Raw genomic sequence first — 27,851 nt, 5'->3', positions numbered from 1 at the left:
ATCTAACCTTTCCACTCAAAAGTTTGTGATTTAACTGCTTCCTCTATCACATTCTAACCATTTTAGTTTTTACCTGCTCTCCTTTGTCAGATAAGGAATAGAATTTAGTGCTGAAATGGAACCAACCTAGCTCCTTTTTGTGCATCCTTCCACTGCCCATAGGACTGGCCTAAGCTGGTCTCCTCCACTGCTGTCCAACCCGGGAGTGAGAGACTGAGGCAGCAGGACACCAGGTTACATTAATCAACATTTTTTCCCCTTGTGTGAAAACTAACTAATCTTTGGTTTTGTTTTTGGTTTTTTACATTTTAAGGCTACTGAAAGATTTAAACTGGGAAATTACAGGGCAAACTGATTCTTAATTCCCTAGCCTAGTAGATAGGTTTAATCTGCCACACCTAGCCTTGCCTTTAAAGCTCTTGCAAAGAGGAGGCCCTTTCCCAATTGTTTCTATAATCAGATTTCTCCATGACTTTTTCTTCCTGCTTAGTTTAATTTGGGCTTTAAGAATATTTATTTACATATAACTGCATATTTAATTTTTAACAATTGAATAGAGCTCTTTTAAGAATTTTCATTTGTTAATTTGATATTATTATCCTGATGTATGAAAACATACACTGAGCAAATGGGCAGACACAGAGGTAGACACAGAAACACAACTCATTGATGTTACTTATAATTTGCATTATTTTATATACTGTTTAGCTTAATTTGGGGTCCAGAAATATATATTACTTATATAACTGCATATTTAACCTCAACAATTTGAGCAAATAGGCAGACATGAATAGTTTGACACAAAAACATAACTTTAGGTACTTTAAACTTCTAATCTTTAGAAAACAAGTGTGACTGCAAAACACTTCAAAGAATCCTGAAACTTTTCTTAATTTGCACTATGACTGTGCAGTTTTATACGAGAATTTTCTTTCTTATTTAATGTATTGTAACCAAAATATTCTCAATGGTTAGTCTATTTTTTGTTTCAGAACTTTATATTTTACATTGAATTTAGCAGAATTTTGGATAAGCAACAAGATTAATTTTATATATATTTACTGAGGCTATTTGAAGCCTCAGGGAGACAGACTGGTTTCTCTCATGAATTGCCACTCTTAGGAACACTGACTGTCAGGGCAGGAGACTTCTCCCCTTCCACCCTCTTTTATTTTTAATTTTGGAGATAATAAAACTCCAGTGGTCATTTAACTTTATTCCATTAGGCAGCAATTTATTTAGTTTACACTTGAATTCATGAGAGAAAGGGTTACTAATACCAGAACAGGAGACAGTGATGTCCCAGCTCTTCTTTGGCTTGTAGGGGCAGAAGCTATTATGAAATTACCATAGGCAAAGGCAAGGGGTGAGGTTAGGGTTGAAGTAACCATAAACAAAGGAAAGATTAGATTAGAATTTAAATAATAGTTTCAGGCTAAATTCACCCAGCTATAATTTCAATTATTATCTTTCTGCTGTTTTATAATATAAATGCATTTATAAATGATTTTAACTCTTAGTTACAGTTTTTATTAATTTTTTAAAACCTGTTAATTTTATAACACCTTTTATTTTACTTATATCATATTAAATGAACTTACATATTACTTTAATTTTTCTTTTAAGATAAAAGAATAAATCTCTTGCAGTTAGTTTGAAATAAAAAGCTACTTTTCAGGATTTGATTTCTAGAACATAATGTACTTTTAAAAGAGATAAGACCCTTTCTTCTTCAAACACTGAGGAAATGATGAAGCACAAGAAGCTATTTTGATAATAGATTTTCTACGTATAATGTTCTTACTCAATTTTAATCATGAAAATTTTCTTTACACAAACCTACACTTTCAGTATTCATTCAGGTTTTGTCCCACACTCTACTCTTTCCAATAATCAATCATTTTATCTTAGGACAAAATCATTTTCTGTTTCTTTAACAATAAAAACATATTCTATATATCACACATACTAAGGCACCAGGCAAACTTCTTACAATATATAATTGCCATTAATACTAAACAAGCTTTTTAAAATAATGAACTTTTCTTCACTTTAAATACTTAGTAGCACGTAATAACAGAAACAGTTTTTTGGAAGCAAGTTGGCAGGGGAGGCTGGCTGCCAAAGAAAAGTTTCCTTGTTATAAAATTACCTCTTATTATTACTATTATCAATTCAGTTTTTGTTTAATAATGACTTTCTGCAATTAGTCATTTAAATACTTTAATTTAAACAATGCTTTTGTTAAAATTTTATAATTATTTGTACTTTCAACACAAATTTTACCTTCACAGAACACATTCTCTTACTTAAAGTTACTACAATACCTTCTAAGAACCTGGGCAGAATGCAAATGTATTTTGGCTTTGATACCCTAGGGAGGGAACTTAATTGCATTTATTCTGATTCTGCTTTTCAGCCCCTTCACTTCTCCCCCTTCCAGGCACAACAATCAAATAGGAATGTGGCTTATGAATAGAAGGTATGGGCTCACTGGAAAGGGGCAAGCCACTCCCTCCTTTCCAGCTTTCAGCCAAAATGGGCAGACAGAACCTACTCAAATTTGGCAACTCTCCCAGGGACCCAGCCACCCTGACTGGGGCAGCCCCAACAAACTTGGGTGCGTGGCACAGACACAGATGGCCTCCAAGCCTCAGCAAAGGGGCAGACCAGAGACAAGACTGCAGAGCATGCACAAACATCTAGGCACTGCAAACATCCAGACTCCTCAGTTTTGCCCCATAATCATTTCACCCCCTTGCCAATGGCAAGGGAGGGTTCCAGTTCAACTAAATTCTACTTTACATAACCACACAACTCCAACCCTAGCATTGAGCTGACAGAGACAGAAGCACAAAGGTCACCAATCTGACCCACAAGTTCTCTCTGTATATTTTCAGCATGGCTGCCCCCACAGCCATCACAAACCTTAGAACACTTAACATTTGGTATAAAGTGAGTTCATTCACAATTTAGCACCATAACAAAAAGATTTCAGCTAGACTTTTTCCACTGTTTAACTTTACACCCAGACCAAGCTCCACTAGAAAAGTCGATCCATTTTCCTGTAACCACGTTTTTTTTCAATCCAGACCAATTTCCAGGACACTAGGACTCAAACCTATAAGCGGCCCTTCCTATTAAAATCAAGCCTCCACTCCTTTAGTGAATATAAGACCAGTACCAGATTCTAACATGCAGTTAGACAAACCCAAAACACCAGGGCTTTTTCCCAGTTTTTCTCCAGCATATTAGGACTCGAACCTATAAACAACCCTTCCTATTAAAATCAAGACTCCACTCCTTCAGTGGATGTGAGACCAGTAACAGCTTTTAACATGCAGTTAGACAAACCTAAATCACCAGGGCTTTTACCCAGTTTTTCTCCTTTTCCCAGACTTAGAGAGAACAGCTTCACCCAGTTTTCTGGGGCTACTACAGTTCTCTTGGGAGGTGATCAGCCTGCCCTTCCCAGCAAATAAAGCTAGGGCTTTCCAGACTGTGCTCACCTGGGGAGTTTTACCTTCTTCCATGTTCGGAGTTCTTTTTCAGTCCCAGAATCTTTCTCTTCAGACCTTCCATTGCCCTCAATTTTTGTCAGGAAGATTCTGGTGGAGCCCAGATCTTTTCTGGATTAAATTTAATCCAGGGGCACCCAGATTTGGGGTTCACCTGAGTCCTCCCAGCTTCCTTGGGTGTTGCCGCCTTTCTCCACCCCTCCTCCCCTTCCAGCCCCCGCCGTCCTTCCCGCCAGTCCCGCCCATATTGGCAACCCACAATCTGCCCTCTTCCCCAGTAACTGCTTACCTCAGGTCTATCCATCAGCTTCAGCCTGTCCACAGCCGCCCCTTAGCCAACCCTCCCTTCATCACGCCCCTCCCTCTACCCAACCCTATATAGCTAAGTGTACTTCCGAATAAAGCAGACCTGTTCTTGTGCTCAAGCGGTCTCTGTGGTTTTTCCCCAACCGCGCGTCCCCCACGCCTGGAGAACCTGTGCTCCCTCTTGGGGCACCCCCTGCCGGCTGATCAGCAGGAGCAAGCCCCCCTGACTCTTGGGCCTGAGCGAGGACGAGACCCTCACGCTCAGCCACAACTGGCGCCCAACGTGGCAGCTCCTCCCCCGGCCCCTCTCTGCTGCTGCTGCTGCTGTGATCGTCCTCCTCTCTAGGTAGGGACCCCTCGCCCGGACGAGCCCCAAGGGACCCCTCACCATTGTCCCATCCCTATCCCGTCATGGGCGCCTCTTTGTCATTGCGTCAGGCACCACAAGTCAGGGCCCTCGCTGCCCTGCTCGATGCCAATGGAGTCCGCGTCTCCTTGCAGCAGCTCCAAAAGTACTGGGATCTCTTGCTCCCTTTTAATCCGTGGCTCGCCACCTGCCAACTCTGGAGCCCGGACACATACTCGCGACTCATAGATCGAGTCACCTCTGCCATGGAGCACGAGAAACGCACCTTCCCAGCAGGCCTCTTACCCGTTCTCGTGGCCATTCGCGCTTGTCTCCTTGGCACTCCGACCGAAGCTGTTTATGAAGCTTCTCCCAAATGGCCTCTAGACTGTGATCCCGATGAGTCCACTGACACTGACTCTCTGTCTAATCAACTTGCTGCTGCTCTCGAGCATGAACCTCCCCGCCCGAGCTCCCCGCAGCAGACAGAAACCACTCCTGCTACTCCCCAAGATGGCGGACTTCCGCCTTCTTCCCCCACTTCTGCCCAAGATGGAGCGCATCCGGCTTCTTCTCCGCCAGTATCCTCCTCCTCCCGCCTCTACCCGCCTCTTCCTGCCCAGTCAGCATCCGGTTTGGGCCCGGAAACTGCAGGGTCGCCATCTTCCGCTAAACCGGAAGCGCCCCCCGTGCCATTTTGTCCGCCGCCGGATGTAGTTGCTCCGCCATCTTGGCCGGCACCCGGAAGGGTCCTGCCGCCATTTTGTTGTCGCCCGGAAGCTGCTAAGCCGCCATTTTCTCACCCGTGTTCCGCTTATCCCTTGCCGCCGCCGTACGGCAATAGCCCTTCACCTGCCTTGGCTGCTCCATCGGTACCCGGTGCCACGCCTCCTCAAACCCCTCAGCTGTATCCGCTGAATCCGCAGCCCACGCTGCAGTGACCCCAAACTTGGCTACCCTTTACAGTGGAAGAGGTCAGGACCCTCCGCAAAGCTGTAAAGGAAGACAGAATTGGCAGCCCTTATGCGCAGCAACTACTTGAGGAGTGGGGGACCCAACTCGTTCTCCCATATGACTGGATTGCATTAGCCCGTGCCATCCTGACGTCCGGTCAATTTATCGAATGGCGCGCCCATTACCAAGCGGCTGTTGACTGGCAAATCGTGGAGAATGCCCAGGCCGGCGTCATCGATCCCTCCGATGCATACACGGGCACCAACAATTATGCAAACCCTCGTTCTTATCTCGAAATTGACCCAGGGTTTTGGCACCGGGTAAAGGTCCTCGTCCAGCGGTCATTCTCTCTAGTTTCCACCAAGCAGCCCACCAAGCTTGCGCAGCTGCTTCAGGACTCCAATGAGACCTTCCCAGCATTTGTCGCCCGCATCCTGGAAGCTTGTCAGTGGAAAATTTCCAGCGAGGATGCCCAATTTGCGTTAGCCAAAGAGTTAGTCATTGATGGGTGCCTTGCGCTGTTCCGGGCTGTAATCCTTCCCATACGCGACAAAGCTCTGCACGAATGGGCCCTTGCTTGCCGTGACGTCGACCCACAAGTCAAAACACTCACTGCTGCCTTTGCCTCTGCCATGGCTGTTTCATCCGCCCCCACTTCCATCTGCTTTCGGTGCGGCCAGCCCAGCCACTTCGTCTGCGAGTGCTCCCAGCCAGGCCCAGCGCCTCACTCAGACCCACCGATGCGACGGCCAAGGGGCCCTTCTACACCGTGTCCGCGTTGTGGGAAAGGTTATCACTGGGCCCGCGATTGCCGTTCCACCCAAGGTTCCCAGCAGCCTTTAAACTTCCAGCGGGGCAGGCCTCAGCCCCACCCCCAAGAGGCCCCCAGAAAAATTCCCAAGCCATAATGTGGACAATGCCCATCACACGCCGCCAGAAACCCTCATTAGAGCTTAAGATTAATGGGCAATGGCTTGATGGGCTTCTGGATTCTGGCGCTGAAGTCTCCTGTGTTCCCTTTGAAATCACCGCATTCAATCACTGGCCCCTCGAAACCGGCCCTCAAGTCATCGGCGCCACAGGAGCCGCTGCCTCCTGGAAAACATCCCAGCCTCTGCATTGGAGCGACCGAGAAGGCCACGAAGGCCAAATTCGTCCACTCGTCCTTTCGTCAGTCCAGACCATCTTATGGGGGAGAGATGTTCTCAGCCAGCTAAAGGCCCGAATCACCACAGAAGCCTTCTCAGCTGTGCTGCCCCCCCCTTCTAGGGGCCACTGCTCCCATCTCAAAACCTGACCCTATCCCTCTGGAATGGGACACAGAGGAGCCCATCTGGGTCGAGCAGTGGCCCTTGCCAGCTCACAAATTGCAGGCTCTCTCTGCCCTCGTCAAAGAGCAGCTACAAGCAGGGCATATAGAGCCATCCACTAGTCCCTACAATTCACCGGTCTTTGTCATTAGCAAAAAGAACACCAGCAAATACCGCCTTCTCCACGACCTCTGTGAGATCAACAAACATATTAAGCCAATGGTATCACCTCAGCCAGGATGCCCGCATCCCACCGCAGTCCCCCAGCATTTTCATGCGGCAACCATCGACATCAAGGACTGCTTTTTCTCTACTCCTCTTCACCCCCGGGACTGTCTGAGATTCACGTTCACGGTTCCACGCATCAATAACCAAGGTGCAGCTCAGCGATTTCAGTGGCGCGTATTGCCCCAAGGCATGCGCAACAGCCCAACTATGTGCCAACTGTATGTCAACCATGCTGCTGAGCCGCTGCACTCCAAGTTCAATCCGGAGCACACATACATCCTCCACTACATGGACGACCTCCTTTTAGCAACGAGCTCCAGTGCGCTCCTCAATGATCTGCTCTCGGTAATAATAACAAACCTCTCCAGCCTCGGGCTTACTGTGCAGTCTGACAAAATAAACCTCCAGCCTCCTTTCCAATTTTTAGGCTTTCATTTTCATCAGCTTATCCAGCCCACAAGCCCAAAAATCCACCTCTCTCCGAAGATGACATTAACTGAGCTCCAACAGCTCTGCGGGCAAATCAATTGGCTTCGCTCGGCGCTTCCCATCACAATAGCGCAAATGCAGCCTCTCTTCGAGCTTTTGCAGACAAGGGACAGCCCTCCAACGGCGACCACTCGCAGCATCATCATCACTCCAGAGGCTCGAGAAGCCGTCCAACAAGTCAGCGCCGCCCTGCAACAGTGTCGCCTGGAGTGGTTCTCCCCCACCCTTCCAATCTTGGCTTTAGTTCTGCCAACGCCAATCACTCCCACAGGTCTCTTGTGGCAAGATGGCCCTCTCCTTTTTCTGCATACGTCAAAGAGCAAACTCCCGAAAATCTGCCCTTTTATAAGGGCCTGGATCACGTTGGCCACAGACTTAGTACTTCTTTCCATACAAACGTATGGCATTCCGCCACACACTATTGTTTGGCCTTTAGATGCCAAGGAAGTTACCTCCCTCATCATGAACAATGCCCAAATGCAGAGCCTGGTAGAGCTCTTTCACGGCTCCTCTGACAACCACTATCCTCATCACCGATTGCTGAGGGAATATCTCAATTGGCATTTTCCAACCCGTTCCGTCCATTGCCCGCACGGAACCCGATCCCTTCTGCTATCACTGCCTTCATAGATGCCTCAAAAACAGCGTTTGCTGCCATCATATACACTCCTGAGAATCCTGAGCCACGGCAACTGCTGTTCACAAATGACTCTTCTGTTCAAGTGGGCGAGCTTCTTGCTGTCGCTGCAGTCCTCAATCTCCACCCAGACCAGCCTCTCAACATCTTTACTGACAGCCTATACACTCTTCAGGTGTGTCGCAGCCTCCCGCTTGCTACTTTCCTACCAGGTGACTCAAACATCAATCGGGTGCTCGCCTTTGTACAGCGACTGCTTGAGGCGAGGCAGCAGCCCTGGTTCATTGCTCATATCAGAAGCCATTCTGGCCTACCAGGACCTGCTGGCTCAAGGGAATGACCTCGCTGATGCTTCTGTGTCAAGCCGCCAGGTAAACCCGGTCCTCCTACATGAAAACCCTACTGACGGGCCACGGCTTGGAGACTTTGTTAATCAAGCCAAGCTCCTGCATTCCCAATTCCACTTCTCCGCGTGGTCCATCTGGACGCTCTTCCCAGACCTTCCCATTGAAACTTGCAAACACCTTGTGCGCACGTGCCGGACTTGCGCGCCATTGTTGCCACTTGGGCCTTTGCAGCCTCAGGGTGTTAACCCCTGCGGCCTCCACCCCAACTCAAGGTGGCAATTAGATGTCACTCATGTCAGCGCCTTTGGCCACCTCAAATATCTTCATGTAGCAATTGACACCTTTTCGCATCTGTGCTATGCAGTCCCTCTTGCGGGAGAAAGTGCTAAACACTGTGTCCAGGCGCTTCGCCAAGCTATTTTGTTCATGGGAATTCCATGGGATCTCAAAACAGACAACGGACCAGCATATTGCAGTGCCGCCTTCGCCAGCTTTGTGCAGATGTATCACATCACGCATCATTTTGGCATTCCATACAATCCACAGGGGCAAGGAATCGTTGAGCGCACTCACCAACAGCTCAAGCTACTTATTCAAAAAGAAAGGGCCTCTTCTCCCCACAAGGCCCCAGCTGACATCGTGACTGCCTGCCTCATTCACCACAATCTCCTGACCTTCGATGACAATGGATTCTCCCCTACCCATAAGCACTGGGGACCCATGTGGCAGCCCTCGCAAGTTCCCCTTGTCCATTGGAAAGACCCTGCCACAAATTGTTGGCAAGATCCAGCTCCCCTCCTAGCACAGGGGAGGGGCTTTGCTTGTGTCTTTCCAGAGTCTGAGCCGCAGCCGCTCTGGATTCCTGGGCGCTGCATCCGGCCTGCCACTGACCCACTAGTTCCACCGAACGATCAGCACCCTATGCCTTCGGTGAGAGATAACATTGACAGTGGATACGGCCCAGAGGTCGCCCCATTCACCCGGATCCAGCACCAGCCATCATCAAGATGCCGCACCGTCAGATGATGCCTCTACACAGCCTCGCAGCCGTTCTCTTCGTCCTGGCTTCCCTCACTCTCCCACCCACTGCCAACCCAAGTCACCAGCCCTTCAATTGGACCCTCTCCCTCTGGCAACAAAAAAGGCCCCTCACCTCGAACGTAACCGCCTCCGCCCCCTCTTTCACTACTGATGTCGCCAACCTCACTGGACGCACGAACCTTCCGTCTTATGAGTGGGGGGGACACAACCCCGCTGCCACAGGTTTCTACATGTGCCCATCCTCCGCCAGAGGATGCCATGACCCAACGCACTATTACTGTCCTTCCTGGGGGTGCGAAACCATCGCCCATGGATGGTCCAGTGCCCCTAACAAAGACCCATACCTCACTCTCCAGCATAATGCTTCTCGATGGAACACCATCACACTCACAGTCAAAGACCCCAACTCCGACCTCTGGTTATGAGGCCGCATGTGGGGAGCCTGCCTGTATGCAGTAGGCTACGATTACGGCGCCATTATCACTATAAAAAAGGAGCCAATTCCCACACGTTCTACCCCAGTGGGCCCAAATCAGATTTTCAATCCTCCAAAGGCACAGCCCCCTTCTCTGCCCCGCTCCACCTCGCCAGCTCCTTTGCCCGGCACCCCCCCGCCACTGCCTCCCTCACCTCCCACAACCCTCGCTTACCCCCTACTCTGTACCCCAGCCCCCTCCCGTCACCACCCTTTTAGGTCTCGCTGGAGCAGGCACGGGGATCGCCGCCCTTGCCCTCCGGCAGGCAGTCAATCAAGATATTACCTATCTCTCTCCTCCCATACCTGCTCCCATTCCTAGGCCCCCTTATCATTATCCTCTTAGCCCTCACTGTGGGCCCCTGGGCCATCAGAAGGATAGTCCACCTTGCCAAAGATCAAGCCAATGCAGTGTTCAGCTCCTTTGTACAAGTCCACTACCAATGCCTCGCCACCGCTGAGTCCCCCCCAGCCGTCCACCTCGCCCCTTCCGCCTGCACCACCTACTCCAGACCGCATGCCTATAGCTTCTTGTCTTCCTCCCCTCACTTCTCCCCAACTGTTCCTCCCCCTCGGGCGGGGGGTCCGGGGACATCACGAGCCCATTTCGCTCGCAAGGCTCGGCGCGCGCCAGGCACCGGCGTGCGCCGACCCTAATGGCGGGCACATGCGTCCTGGCCAGATGCTATGTCGTCCGCTCACGGCCAGCCGGTCCTCGTGGTCTCCCCCCACCCCTCGTCCTATTCCAGTACCCGTCCTTATAACCTCCTTTTCCTCCTCCTCCTCATAATCCTTGTCTTTTGTTGCTGCGCACACCGAGTTATTCACACCCACAGTGCGCACCGAAACTTGTTGCCTCTATTTCCTTTTAAAAACAAAAGGAGCAACTGTTGCTGCCTTTCTCCACCCCTCCTCCCCTTCCAGCCCCCGCCATCCTTCCCGCCAGTCCCGCCCATATTGCCAACCCACAATCTGCCCTCTTCCCCAGTAACTGCTTACCTCAGGTCTATCCATCAGCTTCAGCCTGTCCACAGCCGCCCCTTAGCCAACCCTCCCTTCATCACACCCCTCCCTCTACCCAACCCTATATAGCTAAGTGTACTTCCGTAATAAAGCAGACCTGTTCTTGCGCTCAAGCGGTCTCCATGGTTTTTCCCCAACCGCGCGTCCCCCACGCCTGGAGAACCGGTGCTCCCTCTCGGGGCACCCCCCGCTGGCTGATCGGCAGGAGCAAGCTCCCCCGACTCTTGGGCCTGAGCGAGGACGAGACCCTCACGCTCAGCCACACTTGGGGATTTGGAAGGGGCAGCAAAATGCTACCGTCTCTGGCCTTCATTTGCAATCCCACCAGAGTCACCAAAAATGTTGTAGAATTTGAGAGAGGTTCAATTATTTGCATATAGAGAGGCCAGGACTCAGGAATGATTTTGAGAAGGAAAAAAGGTTTATTGATGGCCAGCCAGACTCTGGAGCTTTCTGTTTCAATCCCGAGCCCCGAACAATATTTTTGAATCTGTTTTATACAGAGAGGAAACGTTGAATGGTCCCTTTGTTTCAGTTCTCAAAAGGCTTGAATTAGCATATATATCTTCCACATTCTAGGTAAGCTTTTAGCATGGACTTCATACATATTAGATAAGCTTTTAGCATATTTTGTTTGCATTTCCCCTAAATACTTAAAGTTTATAGACCTTGCATTGTTAAACTGTTTCCTGGGACTGGAGTCATTGTCATTGTCACCAACGGCAGGACTGCAGCCTCTTACCATTTCACACCCACAAGTCAGATGTTTAAGTTATCTCTGAAGAGACGAAGACCCTCCCACCCATAACCCACATCACAGTGACCTTCCTGAGGTAGCACAACCTTCCCCTTTGCTAGCCCATGGAAATGTCCACAGCCAGTGGTTGCTAAATTCTCTTAAATATGATCCCTCCCTTTTACCCCCATGAGATTATCTCAATTTGGGGTTTATGGCAAAAAGAACACAAAGGGAAGATTTTTCTTTCCTGAGGTTTTATCAGCAGTCTTTCTAAGCAATAGGCCTTAAAAGCAATCAGCATTATGATCAGAGTCTACCTGATGAAACTCTGTGCATACAAGGGCCTGGCTGAGAGGGGTTCCCCCAACCCACCTACCAGCAGTCACAGCATCACCTGGGAATTTGTTAGAAATGCAAATTCTCAGACCCAGATCCAGACCTGCTGAATCAGAAACTCCAGGGATGGGGCAGGCTGTTTTATTTAACAGTTGTCCAGGAGACTCTGATTCAAGGTCAATCTTAAGACCCTGTGGCTGAGAATCCAGGCACTAAACCAGCCCCTGTATTTTACAAAAACAAAACTGAGTTGCAGAGAGGATAAGGGACTTCTCCAAATTTTCACAGTTGGCCAATGGCTGAGGCAAGAATGGAATGGAAAATTGCCTCTTCCCTGAATTCTAAGACAGAGTAAAACCTACCCAAAGCTTCAGGCAACTGAAAACAACTCTGTGAGCTAAAAATGCAAATCAGAAACCTTGGAGTTCACTTCTGTCAAGCCAATGAACAGTGACATCTATAGGTGAGTAAAAATGCACATACTCAAAGTTCTCCTAAACCCTTAAGGCTTGTAGGAAGTATTCTTTCATGAAAAGCACTTTAGGGGAAGCAGATGTGGCTCAAGCAGTTGGGCACCACTTGGGAAATCCTGGCTTCAGTTCCCAGTGTTTCTTAAAGAAAACTAACAAGACAGAGATGTGATGCAAAGGGTTGGTGCAGCAAGCTGACACAACAAAATGACACAATGAGACAACACAATGAGGAAACACTACAAAAGATGCTACAAGCAGGGAGCAGATGTAGCTCAAGTGGCTGAACACCTCCCACCCATATGAGAGATCCTGGGTTCTATTCCAAATGCCTCCTAAAAAAAAAAAAAAAAGAACTAGATATAGAGAGCAGGCAGTGAGTATAAACAATGAGCAGGTGAGAAATATATCAATAAATTAAATAAATAAATGAATAAATAAATAATAAAATCTTTAGAAAACACACAAACACTTTAAGTCCACATCCTTTAAAATTCCTGTATTTCAAAGCATCTGTTTAGAAATGACTAGGCTTTATCTTGAATCCTCTATATTATTCTTTTTCCAAACTCAATGTGCAATTCTTAAAGGTAGCAACCACTCCACTTCCCCTTGCTCTAGATATGTCTAACAATAGAAAAATCATTTTTGACTACTGGTGGAAATCTGATTAAGTGAAACAAATTATTTTAATCTAAGAATATGTTTCTGCTTGATATGGCTTTAATGGGCATACTTAACACATTTAAGTTGAAAACGTCTCATCTACAGAAATACATTTAATTTCCCTAGCTGTCTAACAAACATGAGAGCTTTTGAAATCTTGCCCATCTCAAACCCTGCTTATTAAAAGTAAGCACTAAAAGGTTAAAGACCTAATTTAAACTAAATGAAAATAACTTAAGTATGAAATTAATTTATTGCTGTCACTTTCAGATGAAGGCATCTCCTACAGATGCATTGTTTTTCTTGGTAATCCGGACTGAAGAAAGAATTATTTATAAAAATGCCTATAACCCAAACTTTATATATTTTCTTTTATGGTATAACCAATATGATATAATGAACCCAAAGGCATTCTGAATAAAATATTGTTAATTGTTTGAAAAAATTTAAAGGCACATACTGTGAAAAAAGCTGGCTTCAAATTAATAAAGACATATTTAGAAGTCACTCAACCTTGAAATTACCAGTCATTCAATGTCATGGGTCCTTTGAGAATGACCTGGTCTTCAAAACAATAAAACCAATGATTGAGGAATCGGGGTTGAAATCAACTAAATCACCTATCCATCAACCACTAAACTGGAGAATTTAATCACAAAAGATGAGGGATTATCTCTTCCAAGGGATCACTTCATTAAAAATATAGATGGTATCTTAACACTCGAACAATTTTTCAAATTTTATCCAAAGTAAACATTTCCAAGTGAGGTTAAAAGAGACTGCTTTAAAAACCACCCAAAGTTGACACGACACCCGGGGATGAGCCTCCCTGGCACCGAGGGATCACTACCACATACCAGCTGAAGAAGCAACTAGAAAATGACCTTGAATTAAAGATTCAATGCGGAACAGCAGAATATACCTGTCTACATATAATGACATGACTTCGGGAAGCTGTTTGACCTAATGTAAGGGGGAAATGGAAAGGAGAAATGAGATTATAAGGCTGTGAGTCTCTAAAAAAGAGTCTGGAGGTTGTCAGAAGGAATACCCCTATGTACAACTGAACAGAGTCTAAGAGACAGATAAGGTAGATACAACCCCAGGTATTGGTTCTTTTGAGGGATAAAGAGACCCACGGGTTCTATGGTCATGGCAGAAGGGGTTCACTGCCATGACAGATGGCCCTTCTTTGGAGCTGGTGTTTCTGCGTGATGGAATTGGACTCAGAGGGGATCTCTTTTCACAAGACTTGCATGCTACTTTATTGGAATTGTAGTTGGTGCTGGGTTTAAGATATATGTAGGGGATTCGAATCTCTGGACTGATAATATGACACCCAGGCCCAGAGCCTCAACAGACTTCAGCTCCTACACTTTGATTTATTGGACTTACTCCACTCAGCTAACATGGAGTTGAAGAAGGTCAACCACCACAACATGGAGCCTAGAGTGTCTACAGCTAGAAGGGGGAGGAGTGCATCCAGTACCCATGTGGAATCTAAGCCCTCACTTGACATAGGTGTGCAATGGACACAACCAATCCAATGTCCACAGAGAAAATGTGGAATGGGTGTGGGAACGGTAGCCATGGGGGCTGCTGGGTTTGGGGAATGGGAGGAAGAGATGAGATGTGGAGGTGTTTTCAGGACATGGAGTTGTCCTGGATAGTGCTTCACGGACAATTACGGGACACTGTAGATCCCCCCAGGGCCCACTGGATGGAACGTGAGAGAGTCTGGGCTATGATGTGGACCATTGACTATGGGGTGCAGTGATGCTCAAGATGAACTTACCAGGTGCAATGGATGTGTCATGATGATGGGAGAGAGTGTTGCTGTGGGGGGAGTGGGGGGAGTGGGGGGTAGGGGCGGTGGGGTCGAATGGGACCTCATTTTTTTAAATGTAATTAAAAAAATAATAAATAAATAATTAAAAATTAAAAAAAAAATAAATAAAAAATAAAAACCACCCAAAGTTGAGGATCATCACCACGATTGATGAGCAGGGGGTATACCACAGGGCCACCTGTTTTATGACCAACTCTGAGAGCTCACCAAGCCCCTCACAGACTTAGTGATGGGGACTGACTCATATTCCCCAAGACACATTCAAATCCTGGTCCCTGGTGCTGTGGGTGGGAGCTATTTGGAAGAATCTCAAAGATCCTTTTAAGATGAAACCAAATTGAGACAGGACGGCCTTCATCCTACAGGACTGGAGACCTCACAGGGAGAGGATCTAGGCAGATGTACCCCTGTGCAGAAGTGGAGACCACAGGATTCAGATGACCATGTGATGAGCAGAGGCTTAGCCACCAGCAGGATGCCCCCCTGCAGGACTGTGTGGCTGCTAATCCCTTGATTTGATGTCTAGCCTCCAAACCCTGAGATACTGAATTCCTGCTGCCTATGGTATGTGTTACAGTCGACCTGCCAGACTCAGGCAGACGAGGTTAGCATCCCCCACTGTAAAGATGGGGGAATGTAGGCTCAAACAGGACATGACTTACACTAGTCCTCAGAGCTAGAAAATGGAGGAGCCAGAATTTTACCCAACCCTGGTGAATGCCAAGTCCCATGCATTCCTCATGACCTCAGCTGCTTCTCACTTACAGGGTGACAACAGAAAATGCTGGCCTCCAGGGCCATCCATCCTTCCTAGGGATTTTTGTCCTTGAGTTAACAAAATTCCATTATTTGCAGTTCAGATCACTGGGGAGAAAGTGCATTGCAGTATGTCTAGAGTTCAACTGTGCTAACATGTAACTTTCCTGATATTTCCTCTTAAAGAAAGTAAAATGCAATCATTATTTTATGTACACTAGAGATAATATCAGGCAGTAGTGGCTTCTGAGACTATTAGGAAAATAACTACACACCCCTCCCCAAATACAAATGCAGAGAACCCATGAACAAAAATCCCAGTCACTTAAGGTGGGGGGATATTTGTAAGGTTTGAAGGTGCCTGCAGTGAATGAGTCACCAGCATCACTTAATCTGAAATAGTCTAATGTAAAAATCCACCTGCTGGATGTGCCTAAATCCTAAAGATGTCTGCCAGGCTCTTGACCAAGGCCCCTTAGGGAAGCTGCTTGTCTTTCATTGTCCCCACCATAAGGCCAGATGGGGGAATCTCTGTGGTTTCTAGATGTCAGCACAATGAGGATGTAAGGCCCCAGGTATCCCTCCTCCCCCATGAAAGGAGCCCCTGGGCCTTTGGGGCCTGGGGTGACCCTCAGGCTGGAGAAAAGTACCCAAAGCCGGGAGCCCTGATGCTGGGGATGTCCTTCTTCCTGTAGAAGTCAGCCCTCATGTGATTGGCGCTGCCATGGTGGTGGTTCAGTGGCTTGATGGGCTGGTGGATATGCTTCCTATAGGTGGAAGACATCAGCACCTGAACAGGCCATTCATGCTCCTGTGGGGGATCATTGAGATGCTCCCATTAGCAGAGGTCTGCTGCTGTAACTGCCTGAATCCCAACAAGGGGCAGATGTTAGGAGCTTGGGTTTGTAGAAGTCAAAATAAGATGTCACTGGTTAAGCAAGCATGAGGGCATAATTCTAACAAGTTCATTTTCTAGTGTTACTTAAAAATCCATCACACTTCTGGAATGAATTAATTCGTGCTGGATGTTCATGATTTTTTTCATTACATGTAGGAAAATTGAAGCATAACTGATTGGGATGCTTTTCATTTCAGGTGAAGAATCATGTCTGGACAGACTGAGGCTAGCACAACTGACACAATTGTACTTATCCTCAGTCCTAGAATATCCTTTCTATAAGGTAAAAACAAAAAGTGTATGGCATTATTTCACTGAGGGAGAACAGTTTTCTTGTGCCCCTTCTGAAAACTAAGGCCCTTCTCTTTTGACCTGTCTCCATAACTTTATTAAAAGGGAAAACTTTCATTTACTTGGAGCTAGGTGGAACAGCTGGCCTTCTCTTTGATAAATTGACCCCATTTCTGTCTTGTCCTATAGGACCAGTTCCTGCTGTATGAGATTTCTAGACGGTTTCAAGTGTTGACAGTGTATGAGTCTTAGTATTCCTTGATTCACTTCAAGGGTTTTAAAGGGTTTAGCATGCACAATAGCCATTTGATTAAGAAGTCTGGGGAAACAGACTTTGGCCCAGTGGTTGGGGCATCCATCTACCACATGGGAGGTCCGTGGTTCAAACCCGGGGCCTCCTTAACCCGTGTTTAGCTGGCCCACATGCAGTGCTGATGCGCGCAAGGAGTGCCGTGCCACACAGGGGTGTCCCCCGCGTAGGGGAGCCCCACGTGCAAGGAGTGCACCCATAAGGAGAGCCGCCCAGCGCTGAGGAGGGAGCAGCCTGCCAAGAAATGGCGCCGCCCACACTTCCCATGCCGCTGATGACACCAGAAGCGGACAGAGAAACAAGACGCAGCAAAAAGACACAGAAAACAGACAACCGGGGGAGGGGAGGGGAATTAAATGAATAAAAATAAATCTTTAAAAAAAAAAAGAAAAAGAAGTCTGAATCTCTGAACTCTACAAATAATAATTATTTCTGAGTGCATTTTTAAACCAAGTCAGAAATTTCACTCTTCTCTGGTAGACTTTAGTTTAGGTGGTATCTGTGCTATAAAGATTCACTCTCATAAATTTCACAGCACACCTTTTTTTGTGTGATTGGAAATAGTCTCACCAGACTTCATCACCTTCTGCTTTGTCCTTCAGACTTGACTCAGGATCATATTCTTGGCATAAAGTAAATATAAGGAAATTCATTACTCTTTTCTTTTAAAAAAATTTAACAATGCCAAGGCTTATAAAGATAAACACTAAAATTAGTTAACCCCAACCACCTCCCTTCCCTGCAATAACAAATTTGTAACTGTGCTTTCTACGCCAAATGTACACAAATATATAAACCAATTTTCTTTTCTCTTTATGTCCAGTATATCATACAATTTACCATTATGTCCAGTATACATAGACCTTCCTCAAGGCCAATGTGTGTGGATCAAATACGTTCTTTCTCAAAGTGGTGCAGTATTTTATGGGACTTACTAGTTCCCCAGCTTATGATCTTTCAGGTTCTTTCCACCTTTGGCATCTATCCGCAGTGCTAGAGTAAACACTCTTGCATGTCATTCTACTGGGGCCCATGTTCCTTTAAGCTGCAGACTAGAATGTTAAGAGTGGGACCACTGGTGTATTGTCAATAGTGACTCTGAATGGTAGATGTCACACCTCCCCAGCAGAGAGTGAAGGTGGCTGTGTCACCCCCACTGCCACTGCACAGTATTTTTGTTCTGTTAGCTTTTGCCACTCAGTTCAGTGGAAAAGGGTGACTTGTCATGTATTTAAATTGCATTTGAGTGAGCAATAATGAAGTTGAACATTTTGTCATATGCTTATTGGCCATTTGTATTTCCTAGGAATTGCCTTCCTGCTCCCTAACTCATCTTTCTATTGTGTTGTGTTTTTAAGTTTTGTGTGACCAAATCTACCTGTCTTTTAATGGTTCCTGATGTTCCCATCATGCATAAGATTATTTCACAAAATATATGTTAGTGCAAGTATTTTACTAATTTTTCCCCATGGGATCTTTAATCCACCTGGGATTTATTATATAGGTATACCTCAGAGATTTGGCAGGTTCAGTTCCAGACCACCATAATAAAGTGAGTTACATGCATGTTTTGGTTTCCCAGTGCATGTATGCTACAGTCTTCTAAGTATGCAAAAGCATTATTTTTATTTTTAAATGTATATACCTCAATTAAAATGTGACACAGATGAAGTGAGTACACATTGTTGGAAAACTGGAACTGATAGACTTGCTTGACACAGGATTGCCACAAACCCTCAGTTTATTTAGAAAAAAAACCCCACAATATCTGCAAAATGGAATAAAGCAAAACTCAGTAAAAGGATATATACCCATAGTCTGATGTTTGGTAGGAGTTTAACTCTTCTTTACTAGACAGATAGGCAATTTTCCAGCACTAGTTGTTTCATTGCAATCCTTTATTTATTGAATTGAGATGTCAGTTTTATCATTTCTTCTTGGATTAAAAATTTTAACTGAGTGTCCTTCAGGTCCTTAAAGCAATTCTGAGAGTTTCAGAGATGTTTCTTGAATTTGACAGCATTGTCATGATGTCTATTGTTCTTTTTTACAGTGACTACTTTCAAAACACATTTTAAAGATATTTTGAGCTATTAGACTTTAACCATAACAAGAATATTTTTCATTGCTGTGTTAAGAAAGATATCAGTCCTAAGTCCTAGAAAAATACCATTTGTTAAAGGAATTTTGTATCAAACGTTTATACATAGGTAACTCACTACCTTCACTTTATTCTCTGGTTTTGTACCTTATTTTTCTCTCTCATGCTTGAATATATGATTTTTAGAATCCCAAACTCCTTCCTAAATATCAAATGAAACCTTTTTTTACTCCATACCATTCCCTGGAGACCCCTGTGGATTTTCACTCTCATAAATCTGAGGTAATTGAATTGATCGACCTTTTAGGTGCAAGATCCTACTTTGCTTCCAAAATGTTAATACCCTATTGGTATACAATAGGTAAGTACCAGGGGATTTATTTACAGAACCTTGTGGGTTGTTATCTCTTTGGGAGACAGGTGGAGCTTAGTAGCCACAGAATGCAAAATGGAATCTTCCCTGCCCTGCATATGGCTCTAGAGTGTAGATGGTAGAATATAGTATATAGACTATATTTGAATCCAGCTTGCCACAGATTAGCAGAATGCCTTTGCACAGAGTATTTACCCTTTTTAACTTTTTTCGGTTTGCTTCCTCATCTGTAAAATTTGACCTCAAACACCTATGGTAAGAAGGAATACATGAGGGAATAACACAGTAAGTGCTCATGTCTGTTTAGCCGCTCTTATAGTCTAGGCCTGCACTGTCCAGTATAGTAGCCACTAGTGCAGATGGCTACTTAAACTTAAATTAAATGTAAGTAAAGTTTATAATTCATTTCCCTAATCATATATCATATTTCAAGTGTTCCAAAGCCTCCCATAGCTGGTGGCTACCACATTAGCACAGATAAAAGCACACAAATCCTCCCAGAAATAGCTGCTGGACTATGCTGACTTTGAGTCCAAGTCCTTCCTTTCATCAATTAAAAATTCATCTTGGGAAACGGACTTTGGCCCAGTGGTTAGGGCATCCGTCTACCACATGGGAGGTCCGCAGTTCAAGCCCCGGGCCTCCTTGACCCGTGTGGAGCTGGCCCATGCGCAGTGCTGATGCACGCAAGGAGTGCCGTGCCACGCAAGGGTGTCCCCCGCGTGGGGGAGCCCCACGCGCAAGGAGTGCGCCCATAAGGAGAGCCACCCAGCGCGAAGGAGGGAGCAGCCTGCCGAGGAATGGCACCGCCCACACTTCCCGTGCCGCTGACGACAACAGAAGCGGACAAAGAAACAAGATGCAGCAAATGGACACAGAGAACAGACAACCGGGGGAGGGGAGGGGAATTAAATAAATTTTTTAAAAAAAGTCATCTCAAAGAGAACCATCTCTAATAGGTTTCAAATGGTCACATGTTCCACCTCACCTGTCTCATGGCCCTTTCTACAGAAGGAATGGCATACACCAGAGGGCTGGGAAGGGAATTCTAGCCATGCCCCTTGGCCAGATGTTGCAGTTGTGGGGTGCCACAGATATGGGCTGCATTAGCTGTCAGGAGGCACTGGAAGAGATGGATGTGTTGAGCTGCTTAGTTGTCTAATTTTGCTGAACTTAGGACATTTTCTTCACTGTCTGAACTGAAAGTGTGCTGCCATTTGTAAGGAGAAGGAGGAAGTATGTGGTTCCTACTGCTCCCCTGTTAATTTGAGGACCTACTCCTTGCTTTAGCCCAGGAAGCCTCCCTAATTTCAGGCTGACAGGCTTGTTCTTGAAGCTGAGTGAGTGAACATCCTCACCCTCATTTGGTTGTGGTCATTTCTTTGCAGCCTTCTGTCCTATTGATAAATACAGTTTGGAATAAATCAAAATAGAACAAAGAAGTAAAGGAAGATAACGTTTGTGAGGGTATCACATGAAGACCTTTTTTCTTATCTCACCAGATATTGAAATTAAATTAGATAAAGAAGGATTTATATTACCTTTTACAGTTGATGAAGATGGGCCCAAAGGTAAAGAAACTGCTGTTGTTTTTATGTTACAAGGCCTGTTGAGGTGAATAGAAAAGGATCATTTTCTTAAAAAGGTGAGAAAAATAGATGATTCCAGAAATTAAAAGTACATTTCAGGATATGTTTTTTGGAAATTCCTTGTAATATTTTATAAACAGGATCATTAATTAAGCCAAGTACTTTTTCAGTAGACTAAAGAGTAACACATTCATGATTCATGTGAGAGTACTGGCCATTAGGAAAAGCCAAATCTTGAGTAAACTTTGGCCAGAAAAATAATATTTTGGATGGTTATAAAAACTAAGTTCATTTCTCTTTGATTTTTTTTTTCAGAGTAGCACTATGCATCAATGGCCCCAAAAGAGTTTGTTTTAACAGCAAAAATTTACTAGGAAAAGAGGCTATTAAACAACGGCAACTACATTTACTTGGTTATCAAGTTGTCCAGGTATGGGTCCATTCCCTCCACCCCCCAAAGTAATCCCTAATTCATACTTGCTTTTTCCAGGGTCCTAAGTAGTCTGCTAGCCCAGTGGACTGAGAATCTTATTAAATTATTGGAATATCTGTTTTAATTTCCTCCTGATGTAAGTGTAAGAATAGACAAGATGACTCACTAAAACCATAATCTTCATCACTCCCTAATACCTAAGACCTTATTGTTTCCTTTGTAAGTTACTTAATAAGGCATTATGATGATGAGTGACTAGAATGTAGATGAGTTTCCCAAGTTCTCTAAGGTATTGGTGCTAGTCTGCTCCCTGGTTTCCTCTCTGGCTTACTCTTGTCCAGTTCATCTTGCACATCCCAGATTAATCTTCTGAAAATCCTCAGCATGCCAGCCTGTGATCAGAAACCTTTTTTCTTTCCTGCTCACACAATACAGTAGAACCTCCTCTGCTCTGACTTTTGGGACCCCCTGAGGCTGCACCTTGTTGCCTGGCTCCAAGCTGGTGGTCTCTTCCCTCCCACCTAACCCACTCCATTCTCTCTCACCTTGCTCCTTTGCCCAGGTGCCCCCTCTCCCTCCAGACAGCATCTCCCCGTGACTAAATTCTGTCCACTCAGCAGCACCCCACTCAGGTCTCTTCTTCCCCCACAACCTAAAACCCTGACCTCCTCTGAGGGCTGGAATGCTGATTTTCTTCACACACGCTGCTCTGGTTTGTTGTGTACTTCTAGTATTGATTGTGTCTTTGAGGACAGGAATCATATTTGATACTTCTTTAAATATCCCTCTTATTTAACCAACAAATATTTATTGAGCTCTTATTATGCGCTAGGCATTGTTCTGGGCTCTGGGAGTACCTGAGTAAGATAGCTGTGACTTTGCCCTCAAGGAGCTTCCATTCTTATGTGTGCGCGACTGCTGAGAGCCTCGGTGTTGCTTTAAGACCTCCAGCTGCTGGGGTAATGGGACTCCCCTCCTTGCTGAAGGCAGTCGCCCTTGTTTGTGGATATAATCAGCCATAGCTGCAACCAACTGCCTAATGGTCTAAAGCCACCTACAGAATGCCCTCACACTGGCAGGCCAGGGCTTGCATCATCCAATGACTCAGCACCAACTGGACGGTGATTAACCATCGCATGACCCCGTCATGCTGTAACTTTTTAGATCTGTTTACCTTTAATTTTTAAGGTTTTTAAAATTTTAGCATAGGTTATTGAAACTCTATGAGTTCTAGAGCTCCAAGTTCACTTTTAAATTTTATGCTTCTTTGCAGAGAAGGAATGGGACAAATAAAAGCAAATGAAAGATTGACCAGGAGAGAGCAGCAATTGATTCGGATACGTTCATATACCCAAGTGAATTGCCGCTCACCTGGGGGCCAGGCCAAAAGGATTCTCACAACTCTTGGAAACCTGTGAAGTGGTCTCACTTACAGTTCTTAGAGCAGTTCATGGCTTTGGGCCTGAGCCCCATTCTGGACCATGCTATGCCTCAGAAACCTATCCACAGTCCCTATTCACTACCGAGTCCAAGCCCAGTGTCACTTCTGCCTTCTGTGAGCTCTCTTGCCCCTCCCTGCCCCACCCTATACCCCCCACCCCGCTCACCCCACTCCTCTCCCCATAACAACAACCTCCTCCATCATCATGAGACATTCATTGCATTTGGTGAATACATCTCTGAGCACCACTGCACCTCACGGCCAATGGTCCACACCATAGCCCACACTCTCCTACAGTCCACCCAGTGGGCCATGGGAGGACATACAATATCCAGTACTGTCCCTGCAGCAACACCCAGGACAACTCCAAGCCACCATGGCCACTTTCTCCACACCAATGCCACATTTTCTTCTATTACTAATCACAATAGTTCATGAATAGAATATCGTTAAGTCCACTCCAATCCATACTCTATTCCTCCATCCTGTGGGCCTTAGAATGGTTGTGTCCATGTGTAAGGAGGTGTAGGATGAGCACAGACTGGCTTGCTGGGTCATACTTCTAGGGGTGCCATAATTCTAGTGTTCCCTACTGCTAGGTGTGCTGTACTTCTAGGGGTGTCATACTTCTAGGGTGCTCTACTTGTAGGGGTGCCACTGTAAACGTGTGGTTATTGTTTTTGTTAATTAGCATCAAGGACATGGTACTGAAAAACCTCTGCCTGAGTCAACGACCTGCAGGCAAGAAGCAACGAGAGGGGGCTCGTTGGTCCGGGCCTGAGAGCAACCCCTCCCCTGCCTGCCTGTCCACCTGCACTCCCTGCTGCCTTCCCCTTCTGAAAGTTGCACAGCCCTTGTCCTCCCGTTCTGCCACCTGCACATCAATGGGCTCGGCCTCAGGGTCACCACAGATGCTCTTCCCTCTGCCTGGAATGACCGACTGTTCCCCAGATTTCACAAGTCTGGCTCCTCATTATCATTTATGTTTCAAGCCAGCCTTCCTAGAGCTGCCCTGGTTAAAGTATTCCCAAGGTCTGTTTAGTTCCCCTTTTCCTTTTTACTGATACACACACACATTCGAGGCTTTAGAATTAAGTGAATTTTCGACAAAAGGAACGCGCCTCTTGAACCAGCATCTGACTCAAGAAACAGCAGAGCGCTGCAGAACAGCTCAGTTTTGCCAGATACCACTTGGCTGGATTGGATTCGTGCCGCTGCACGCTCGCACCTGCCAGTACCGTGAGCGGTGGCCCCTCGTGCTGACCAAGGCGCTGAAAACTAACTCGTTGTACGTTGACACGATGCTGCTGTGGATACAGAGTTAATATAAGAAGGCAATGAATTCCACCTGTGCCTTCCACTACTGTTCCGCAGCTCCTGGAGGGTTTCAGATGCCGCGCTGGGGTGGCCTGCACTTCTCCTGGACAGCCCGCTTGGAACCTTCCGGGAGCGCAAGGGCAAGGGCAAGGGCAAGCCGGCGCAGGCCGCCAGTCCAGCAGATGGCTCCTCGCATCCCAAGTGGGCGCTCCAGGTTCACGCAAGGGGACGGGAGGGCACGGTCCCATTCCCATCCCGGCAGCGCCCTCCGCCCTGCGCCCCTGGCCCTGCACCCCAGCCCTGCGCCCCCCGCCCAGCTTTGTGACGCGAGGCTGCGGTTTCCCGGCAACTGCGGAACGCGGGCTCCGGGCAGCCAGGAGGCGGACTCGGGCGGGGCCCCTGGCGGGGTGGGACCGATCTGGCCTCGGCGGAAAAGGTGGACGCGGGCGGCCTGGAGCACAAGGAGGAGATCACTGCCGCCACGCTGCGGGGCAAGCCCCGGCCGCCGCCCATCTCGGCGCTGTCCGCCTTCAGCTACGTCCCGCCAGGGCGCCTGGACCCCAAGGAGCGCAGCTACTTCTCCCGCCAGGCCCGGGTGAGGCGGGAGGGGCGGCACCGCGCGGCTGGGGTGAGGCGGGGCTGGGGGCAGGTGTCCCCTGCCAGGGAGGGGCTGGGGCGGGGTTGTGCCACCCGGAGCGGGGACTGGAGACCCAGCGGCAGCGCGTGGAAGGGGTCTGGGGGCCAGGCAGGGCTTGGGGGTGGGGCCCGGGCAGGGTGGGGGATGCTCTGTGGGGGTGGGAGCAGGATATCATAGTGGGAAAGGGCTACCAGGAAGGTCGAGTGGCGGGGGGGGGGGGGCGGGGGAGGGAGGAGGGAATATTCACCAGGGAGGAAGACTCGGAAGACTCGATGGGGCGCCCTGGGGTGGAGGGGGCAGGTGCTGCTCTCGGTGGGGTCGGTGAGATGGGTGCCTGGACCCGAAAGAGCAGAGCTTTTAGTACTGTGAAACACAGGCCACCCCCCCTCCCCGACCCCGCCCCGGAGCTGGAGGGGCCTCGCGGCCATCCAAGGGCGCACAGACAGTCTAGAACGGGGGCCTCGAGGGTATCCAGTGTGTGGGGTGCGGCCCCCTGAGCAGTATGTGCGGTGGTTCCCAAGGCCGTGAATAAGCAGCCAGACAAATGGACGGTCCTGGGCCCCGGGAACCCTCTGGCAGCCTTCCCACCCACCAAGGAGAACCAGAAATACATCTGCACCATCTGGCCTGGCCCCTCTGGGAAGGTGTGCATGGTGGGAAGAGCTGGAGGGTCTGAGCAGCTGAAGGCCCCAAGAGAGGGTGGAAGGAAGGAAGAGAAGGGTGTCCAGAGTTGTCCAGGTCACCCATTCCTTTCTTTTCAACATTGTTTCTGTCAGTCCCCAGGGCATTCCACAGAGCATCTGATTAGATAAAAGCCTTCCTTGGGGACCCTCAGCCTGGTGGACACCTGGGCACCTGGACTATCCCTCAGCCCTCCTGGAGGAATGGGACTGCCAGAAGAGGGACACCTCACTTTTCTCAGGCTGCTGTCACAAGTGCCATGAACTAGGTGGCTAAAAAACACCAGGAACTGCTCTCTCAGCCCTGCAGGCTGAAGCCACAGCTGCGTGGGCCGTGCTGGTAGGTCAGTCCTGGCCCCTGGGGCGCCTCTCCCTTGGCCAGCAAGCCTTGGGTTTTCCGTGTCTCCTCAGTCACCCTATGGCCTGCTCTGTCTCTCTTCCCATGGTGCCCTCCCCTTCTGTCTGTGCCCACACCCCCCTTCTAAAGACACAAGCCATCCTGGACTAAGGGTCCACCCACTGCAGTTGGCCTCATTCAGTTTAAATGATTCTGCTTGCAATAACGCTTTTGCAAAAAGTTTGTGTTCCCAGGTTCCTGGGATTAGGACTTCAGGGTATCTTTTTGGGGTACACAGCTCAACCCATAACGTGGAACGCAGATTCCCTTGGAAAGGAAGTTAATGGTGTATAAAATAATCCCACAAAATGCCTCCTTCCTCTTCTCCTAGCCAGCCACAATTAGTGGTGCCCAGGTAAGTCCCCAGTTCAGGTCAACTCTCCCTGGAGTACTGGTGGGAGGCCTATTGAGTCTCATGAGCTTCACTTCACACACAGAAGCGCACTTTCCAGTTGAAGCAACCATGGCCCTCAGCCTGTCCCCCGGGATGTCTCTTGCATCTGAGGTACCCCTCTGCCTGGCTTCTAGTGTGTGGAAGGACTGGATGGAGGAAGGGGATTTCCGGGGCCATCTGACAAGGTACCTGACTCTGCTGGCCATTAAAACAGGAGGGGGGTGGAACAGAAGGGTTCCCAACCTTCTGCCAACATACACCTCATCTGTTTTCTTCCTGTCAGCAATAGGTTTTGAACAACTGTAAATAGTTTCACTTATTAAGTGGGGTTTACATTTTGAGTCTATGGTACCTATGACACTGCCAGTGAGTTGATGGCCATCATGAGCTAATAGTCAAAAAACCAGGATCTTGGTGTATGAAGTTGTTCAATGCTTCTTTATCGAGAGAATATAAAATTCATCTGGATTCTCAGAATAACAAAGAGAGTTCACGATACACCATTTTGTTTGTTCCTTTGAGGAGTCTCTTTCCATAGCACCCTAAGGTGGCCTGTAGCCTGCTCCTCGATGGGGTGCCACTGATGGAAGGTACCACTGAGGACTGCACAGTGGGGCTTGTGGCTTCTGAAGCTCGAATGTGGTGGAAAGCAGAGCAGAACCCCTGCCCCCTGCGGGCCAGGCCCAAGAGGGAGAAGGGCAGAGTGAGCCTGAAGACTCAGTTTCTCCTTCCTGAATTTGGCGGTCTGAATTTGGCAGCCTTCCATGGCTGACTGAACAAGGGCCGGATAGTGGCCCCAAGGTAGGAAGTGACTGGGGCTCTGTCCCTTGGAAGGAAATCAGGAATGAGCCATAAGCATGCCTTTCTATATGACAGGGTTGGCAAACTAAGACCTGGCCCCTGCCTGTTTTGACAAAGTTTTATTAGAACACAGCCACACCCATTCATTTCTCTATTGTCTCAGTCTAGGATGTTGGGGTTGAGTGATAGTGACAGAGCCCACAGGGCCAGGAGAGTTCCCACCTGGCCCTGCACAGACAAAGTCACTGACTCCTGCTCGAATGCCTTACTGCCCCCTGGAAAATGGGAATTGTCTTTTGAATACATTCATTCAAATGGGATTTTGTGTTTAAAGCATTTCAGGGCCATTTTGATTAGCTGAGGTTACAGGCAAATTCAAGTCCTGGGGCTTTGTACATGCCAAAAGGAAATGATGCAACCGAAATAAATATTAATTAAAATCTGAAGAAAAGAGCCTTAAAAGCAGCAAGAACAGCAAAAAGCATTTCAAAGTCTATTTGAACCAATGTTCACACCATAATATTGGGATTATGGGCACTGGTATCTGATCAACTCCAGGGCTCCAGGAGCAGTTCCTCTGACCTTGGGATCATTGGTCATAAAGAGGGCGAATTCCGTACTACCAGTTTGCTGAAGGACTGAACTGCCCCAAAATTCACTGCAAGTTATTTCAGGCCTTACCAAAACTGATCAAATTAC

General features: G+C 47.3%; 1 long non-coding RNA gene across 1 annotated transcript; it reads right to left on the bottom strand.

The window, feature by feature from the left end:
• Positions 1 to 20,782: 20,782 nt before the first annotated feature.
• On the bottom strand, positions 20,783 to 24,427 carry LOC131277042 (uncharacterized). Its single transcript, XR_009184235.2, has 3 exons — positions 24,275 to 24,427; positions 21,005 to 21,069; positions 20,783 to 20,860 (listed from the first exon to the last, which is right to left on the bottom strand). It is a non-coding gene; the product is annotated as an uncharacterized lncRNA (long non-coding RNA).
• Positions 24,428 to 27,851: the final 3,424 nt, after the last annotated feature.

Source organism: Dasypus novemcinctus, chromosome 31 (assembly GCF_030445035.2).
Source record: "Dasypus novemcinctus isolate mDasNov1 chromosome 31, mDasNov1.1.hap2, whole genome shotgun sequence".
NCBI classification, from domain to species: domain Eukaryota; kingdom Metazoa; phylum Chordata; class Mammalia; order Cingulata; family Dasypodidae; genus Dasypus; species Dasypus novemcinctus.
This window is presented reverse-complemented; position numbering and strand designations above follow the sequence as displayed.